General features: G+C 40.8%; 1 long non-coding RNA gene across 1 annotated transcript; it reads left to right on the top strand.

Moving 5' to 3' along the window:
- The first annotated feature begins 457 nt into the window (after positions 1-457).
- LOC118495940 lies at positions 458-717 on the top strand. The gene is made up of 2 exons (XR_004898392.1): positions 458-499; positions 641-717. It is a non-coding gene; the product is annotated as an uncharacterized LOC118495940 (long non-coding RNA).
- The last annotated feature ends 6407 nt before the right edge of the window (positions 718-7124 follow it).

Raw genomic sequence — 7124 nt, 5'->3', positions numbered from 1 at the left:
TAGCTAACGTTGCCGAGGCAGCGGCAGTAGAGTTTCGGCGAGCTAACCACGACAGTGTTGTCGCCCTCTCGCCCCCAATCAACCTCTGCTGCTAAAAACAGTCAACCTGCAGTGATGTTTGAAATGGAGATACATATCGTACCTTTCGCCCGGGAATCCTGGCCATTATTTGAAGGCACAAACCAACCATAGGGGTACACTCAGGGGTAACCCTGCTGCTAACATTGGCTATTATATTAGCCTAAAACGATAATTATAGCAATACATATATATCACAGTAACACATCCAACTAAAATCACATTTATTGAGTCAGCAGTTATATACAAACAATAAGGAAAGCTTAAATACTTAAGGTTGTTGCAGTAGCGGACCAGCTCACCAACCTGGCTTTCTGCCCCTGGTATGCGCACGCACCCTGTAATGTTTGTAAACAGGAAACCCGTCTATACACTGGGGACTCTTTTAGCCTGAACACTCTGGAGAGGAGACACAACAGAGGTGAGTTACTTGAACACAAACTTTACTATTGTACAAGCAGCAACTGTTAACCTGCATTCAATTAATCAGGCAAAGACTATACCATACTGCACATGTTTAGGTAACCAAACTAGCAAACTGAGCACGTGTTTCTCTTAACAGGGCTGGCCTCCAATCAACACCAGCTGCAACCTTCACAAAACAGATTGTTAATATTTTCCAATAAACATTCAAAACTTTTGTGCCTCATTTTATTTACCCGTAACATAATGAGGTATAGTGTATTAATGCTGTAAAATATTAGTGATGAAGAGGACCTTCATTACAATGACATATATAAAAAAAATTGGCAAAAAGTATTCCCCAAAATTATGAATATGCGTATTTTTGAAAAGTAAGGGCTGTAGTACAACCAATAGGGGGCCTTCTATGTGTGGAGTAGATTTGGAGACATGACTCTGTAATTATGACTTTTTTTTTTGGCAAAAGCTATTTACCAAAATTATGAATATACCTATTTTTTAAAGTAAGTGCTGTAGTACAACTAGCAGGAGACAAGTTATAATTGAGGTAAGTTTGGAGACACTACCTTATTTAATCATTAAATTAAAAGGGATATTTCACCGTTGGAAAGATGAATATATTTTTGAATTGGGTCACTTATGTAGTAGAAATGTGAATTTTTTTTTCTAGGCCAAGATAAGCCAGAAAATGTGTTTTTGGCTCATGTGGATGAAAGACACCAAATCCCAGAATGCACTTGCTTCGCTGCTTTAGCGTCTACTCCCAAGCCACGCCTACCGTTTACAGACAGACAGTGAGACAGTCAACTCAACTCAAGTGTGTTTTGTCATTTCGACCATATACACAAAACAACGTTTCACTGTGGCTCAAGTGGTGTTACACATTTAAAATATATAAAAACGACATCAAATAAAAATGACATTATATAAAAACGACATACGAAACAGGCTACATTTAGTGCACACATTATATGCTCCGTAAAGTTCAGCTAACACATACTAGCAGCGCTTGGTGGGCTGTAAACGCGGAGTATAAACACAGCCGTAAATTTGCGTGGAATGTAGAATGGTCGGCATTTAACAGTCACAAACTCCACCAGCAGTTAGCAGTTAGTTGGATACAAGCACTCCATTTCTGCACCAGGCAGTCCGTGTTAACACAGCCCATCTCCACTAGTCTTACCCGGCGACAGAGCAACCGGCCTGGGAGCTGGATAGTCCGGTACACTGTTGTTCAGCTATGTTTCCACAACAACAACACAGCAGTCTCTGAACTCGCATTGGGAGTTTCGTTGAAGTTGGATGTAGTCCAGTTTGTTCTGTAATGAGCGGACACTTGCAAGCAGTATTGATGGAACAGGTGGCCAGCTAGCGTTAGCTTTCCACCAGCACTCGTTCCGCGTTCCCCGCTAAGGATGTCCCTTTACCGGCCAGAGGCATCGAGCAACACCGCTGGTCTCCATAGCAGGCGGGCGAAGCTCGCGTAGTGTGTCGAGTATTCCGTCTGTCTGCATATTCTCCGATCTGTACCAATGTATCCCGGTGGTACACATGTGCGGTAGTTTGAATGCACATAATTGTTGTAAAAGTGTTCTGCTGAGAAGCATGGATGTATTAAGAGACGCTGAGGAGCCAGTAGCGAAGATTCAAGATGGCCGACGCTCGTTTTGCTTCGGAAATCTTCGGAGAAAGACTGTCCAACCCCCTATGGGCGGGTTGAAAACATGCGGAAGTAGCTCCTACTACTAGCTGTAGTCCATTGCCTTTGGTCAAAAAATCTTCGGATGACGCAAAAATGGTAATTTTCCGTCATCGGAAGATTTTTTCCAGACCCACAATACAGAGATCTCTGGTCTCAGGGGGACATGAGGGAGGGAAGCACGGTCATTCAAAAATACTACAGTGTTTCTACTGATACAAAGCTTAATGCTAGATCGGTGAAGTATCTGTCGGTACACGATCCGTTCTGCCTGCACGATCCGTTCTGCACATGTGCAAAATGTTCGCGCATGCGCGGTTGTACGAGGATTTACGACACTGCACGATCTGTTCCACGCTTCCGGTCGACAGCCAAGCTAACGTTAGTTTAGCTAACAGCTAATTCGGCTAACTGCTAGCTGATTGTAGCGGTCTGCCGTTAGCCTCCATAGGCAAGCTAACGTTAGTTTAGCTAACAGCTAATTCGGCTAACTGCTAGCTGAGACAGCATGTAATAACTTTAAAAGACCCTCAAAATAAAACTTGAAAATAAACGTTGACATATATAACAAACACCTAACATATATAACAGCTGTTACGTCAGTTCTACTTTACTTGTGCTCATTTAAAATACAATCACTCAATACTTGTCTGTATTGTTATTACTGTGAAGTCTTAATTTAGCTGTAGCCTGCTTTTCCCATTACGTTTGAGTTAACGTTATTTTAGACTGAATCTAGCTGTCAGCTAGCGGTTAGCCGAATTAGCTGTTAGCTAAACTAACGTTAGCTTCCCGGTGGAGGCTAGCCATAGGCTAGCGTGGAACAGATCGTGCAGGTCGTATCCTCGGTAAAACAGTATTATCTTGCGCATGTGCAGAACGGATCGTGCAGGCAGAACGGATCGTGTACCGACAGTATCCCTTTAATAAATATTTTTGTTGTATCTCTTTTCGGTGTTGTAGTTTGTAGATGGTCCCTAAGCACTCGTCTTACTGCCGTCTCACCGCCGGTGTTACGGTTTAACTGGTAACAGGGGCAGATATGGTGTAGGCGTGGCCTTTCAGGACCCATTCCCGACTAACCAGGAAATAAACATTCTTATAGTTTCGCCCAAGGGCATAAGCTTCTCTTCGGACAGCGAACCTCCTATGGCGCCATTTTGATGCTAATAAGCCATCATCCGTTAGCATTCCATTGACTGCCATTCATTTTGGTGCCACTTTGACAGCGAATAACTTTACATCTGAAGCGTTTAAAGACTTTATTTGTCCATTGTTTATTTCTAAAGAAACACGACAATGTATAAAAGGCTCGATTACCTTGTATCTCACGTTATGGCTCCGTAGCAGATGTTTTTGTAAAAATAGGCCAACGATTGTGTCATAACCACGCGACTTACTGTCGCATAGTAGAGGAATTACCGTATAGTACAGGAGAAGCGTGCAGGCAATTTCGTCTCACATTAGCTGTTTAAGTGTAATTACTAATGTTAACTAGCATTTTAGTGAGCAATAATTAGCCTGTGCCTATGTTATCTCCTTACATATACCTACGCTCTCCGTCTCTGCAATATTCGGAATGATTGAGATTTCTCTTGGCACAGCTACCAAAAGACTTCGAACTTTCAGACAGGTTGCTCACGGCACATTTACGTCATCTCTCTCAGTTGGAGGCTGCGCAGTAACGCTCAGCCATCACCGGAAAAGTGCTTCTAATGGCCTTCACTGGTGTCCGTCTAGAGCAACGGGGTCTGTTGGTCCATTTTATATATGTCAATGGTTTCGCCTCTATTTCACATTCATTTGTCAGTGTCTTGTGAAACTTGACGATAGAAACGAGTTGCTGAGCATTAATTCCTGTCCCGACAGACATTCATGCAAACACTAGCCGTTGTCGTTGCGAAATATCATCCGTTGTCTGGCGACTGTGTCTCTTAGGCTACTGCAAGCCACGGAGACACCCAGATCGACTTGTGACATTTACATTAGTAGCCTAAACACTTCACCATTAAAACAACACTATCTAAATTTTAAGCAAACTGGGGTATGATATATTGTAGGAAAAATATATGTCTTAATGTACGTAATAAGCTGGGGAAGTTTCATGTTAATCTGTTATTTATTTTTACCCTATCACCTATAGGTGATAGGGTAAAATGTGTGGGAATTTGTAATCCATATCTTTAAAGGCTGTTTTCTCATACTCTGAGTCAGAAAACTCAACTGCAGTAAGCACTTACACCAATCCCAAAAAATACCAATCTTTCCACATCTACTTGTGAAAGCATTTACAGAGGGGTTTGTTCAGATATCATTCATAGCATAATGTATGTAACATTTCATACCTAAACACATGGCGAAAATGGATTTCTTAATGGCTGTTGACACCATATTCTGATGTATGAAGTGATAAAAGGATATATCTCAAATTCCCTCTGTAAAAGCCTTTGACTCTATGTCAACAAAATTATTTGGAACCTTTGTGGATATTTTTACTAGGCATAGGGAAGTTTTGAATATGTTAAATTACACTATATCTGGAATGTTTAATTGTTTAATTATGGGTATCTAAACTTAAAATAACTATTACCAATTGTATTGTACATATCTGAAAATGCAGTGTTTCCTAAATATAATATTGCAGATATTCAGACATTCAATAACATAAGATAGACTTTCTTGAACCCACGCTGGATCGAACTCCTGTCACTTCAAGTCAAGTCAACTGTATTGTCAATTCTGCAAGATGTGCCAGACATACAGAGCAATTGAAAATACGTTTCTCTCAGATCCACGGTGCAATATGCAATGTTGCAATATGAGAGAGATGCCGTCTTATCTGGATGAATGAGTACAGGCATAATGAATATTAAAACGTGGTTGTGAAGAGGCTGTAGCTTAACATAACACATCTACGTACCCTACAGAAATATAATTACATTTCTATTTTAAATGCCTACAGATGTATCACAACTTAATCTGAGCGGATGCACATTTTGCCATAGCTGAACTGTTTCCACGCTGCGTTCAGCTGGGTGTTAAACCTCATATGTATCTTGTGTTTTACTTACAGGCTGTATTGAAATATAAACAGATGTCAATACACGTAATCCATTTTGTACTGTTATTGAATTAACTTGCAAAACGAAGACTGACAACGTAGGTGGCTGTATCGATGCCTGTTCATGTTGTCATTCTTATTTGTGTCATAATCCTGTTTAAATAAACCTAATTACAAACACATTAAACAGTCTGAGGTGTTTGTTGACGCCGCAGCTCGAACACAGAGTGAAGACCGCTGAAATTAGCAAAACAGCGCAGTGCGCGCAGATTAACTTGTGTCACAAAAGGTACTACCATCGGTCATACGCTATGCTCACATCATTTCATTTAGACCTACAAAGATCTAATATGTAACATGGGCAACACAGCAACTGTGGTGTAAAAAACTAAACCAAAGTTTGCACACGTCAACATGGTGCACCAAATCAAGCTCAATATGCAATGCAAGCTCTACGTCGTGTTACATAAGGAAATACTTTGACCCAATACTGTGTCTGAAGGAAAGAACAATTTGCTGCATGTCATCCCTTCTCTCTCGTATTCCCGCATTCACTGTCTCTCTTCAGCTGTTCCTACGAAAGTTTGAACAATTGTGAATGGTTTGGTTCATGTGACAATAACTTCAGACTTTGAACTTGAATTAATTAAAGGCAAAAAGCGTAATGAAAAACTATTTCTGGACTGTACTATATTACTCTATAATTTCTTAAGATTGATCTATACACACTTTCATCCAAATAAAACACAAGTGTAATTGATTTTGCACCAAGTGGATGCACAGGTGTAGCAACTACAATCAGGGGTGAGGGGTAGACTATAAAGATCTGAGTTGCATGTCAGTATTTTTTGGGGTTTTGATTAGGTTGGATAGATAGACGACAGTGAGCAAGAATAAGTAGTGAAGTAGTGTGTGACTGAGTGTTTATTGTAAGAGTGGTAGTCTTGGGAGTGATAGTAGGTGAGTAATTGAAGTGTGTTTGTGAGAAAGGCTGGTCTTGTAGGTTTGTTGTGCGTGTTTGTCTCTGTGTATTGTCTTGTATTTGCTTGTTTGTGTGTTTTAAAGAATTTAGGGTGAGCAGGAGGTAGGTCAGACAGGTGGAGGGAGGTCAGACAGGTGCAGGGAGGTCAGACAGGTGGAGGTAGGGCCACAAAGATGGATCCAAAAATTGTTCAAGAGGTGCTGGATCTCAAACTCCATAACAAGTATCCTGAAGGATTAACCAACAAGGAGAGGTATGTCATCAAGAGAAGAGCTGACACCTTCAGGATAAAGGGTGAGGAAACATGCATTATGCACTGCAGAAATTCATGACAATCTGTTATGCTACAACTCCAAGTAAATCTAATATTATGACATTTAAACACCAGATGGAGACCTGTACTACATATGCAGGCAAAAAAGAAACCAGTCACAGCACCTGGCCAAAGTTGTACTAACTGCGGAAGAGGCCAATTCCATTTTTGAGAAGTTTCATTGTAGCAAGATTGGTGGGCACTGTGGAACGGAGAACACCCACAGTGCTATAATCACCCGCTACTACTGGCCTGGAATGGAGGAGGACATTCGCAAGTGGGTGAGTTGGTATCCTCAAAATGTTGAGGTGGAATACACACTCATCAACTGTACTGTGTACTTTATATTAGTGTTAACATAGTTTTCTGCCTACACACATTCCTGTCATTCAGCACCGGGGATTGTACTGTGTATTAAATTGCAAATGTACAAGGCTTGTCTGTGAATGTAACCTTAAACAAATGTTTTCAATGATCATCATCATTCTTAAATATGTGTGTATTTTAGGTTGCTCAGTGTCATCAGTGCCAGTCAAAGAGGGCACATATTAAAGAAAAGACCCAATAC

This window comes from Sander lucioperca, chromosome 9, assembly GCF_008315115.2.
Source record: "Sander lucioperca isolate FBNREF2018 chromosome 9, SLUC_FBN_1.2, whole genome shotgun sequence".
NCBI lineage: Eukaryota > Metazoa > Chordata > Actinopteri > Perciformes > Percidae > Sander > Sander lucioperca.
This window is presented reverse-complemented; position numbering and strand designations above follow the sequence as displayed.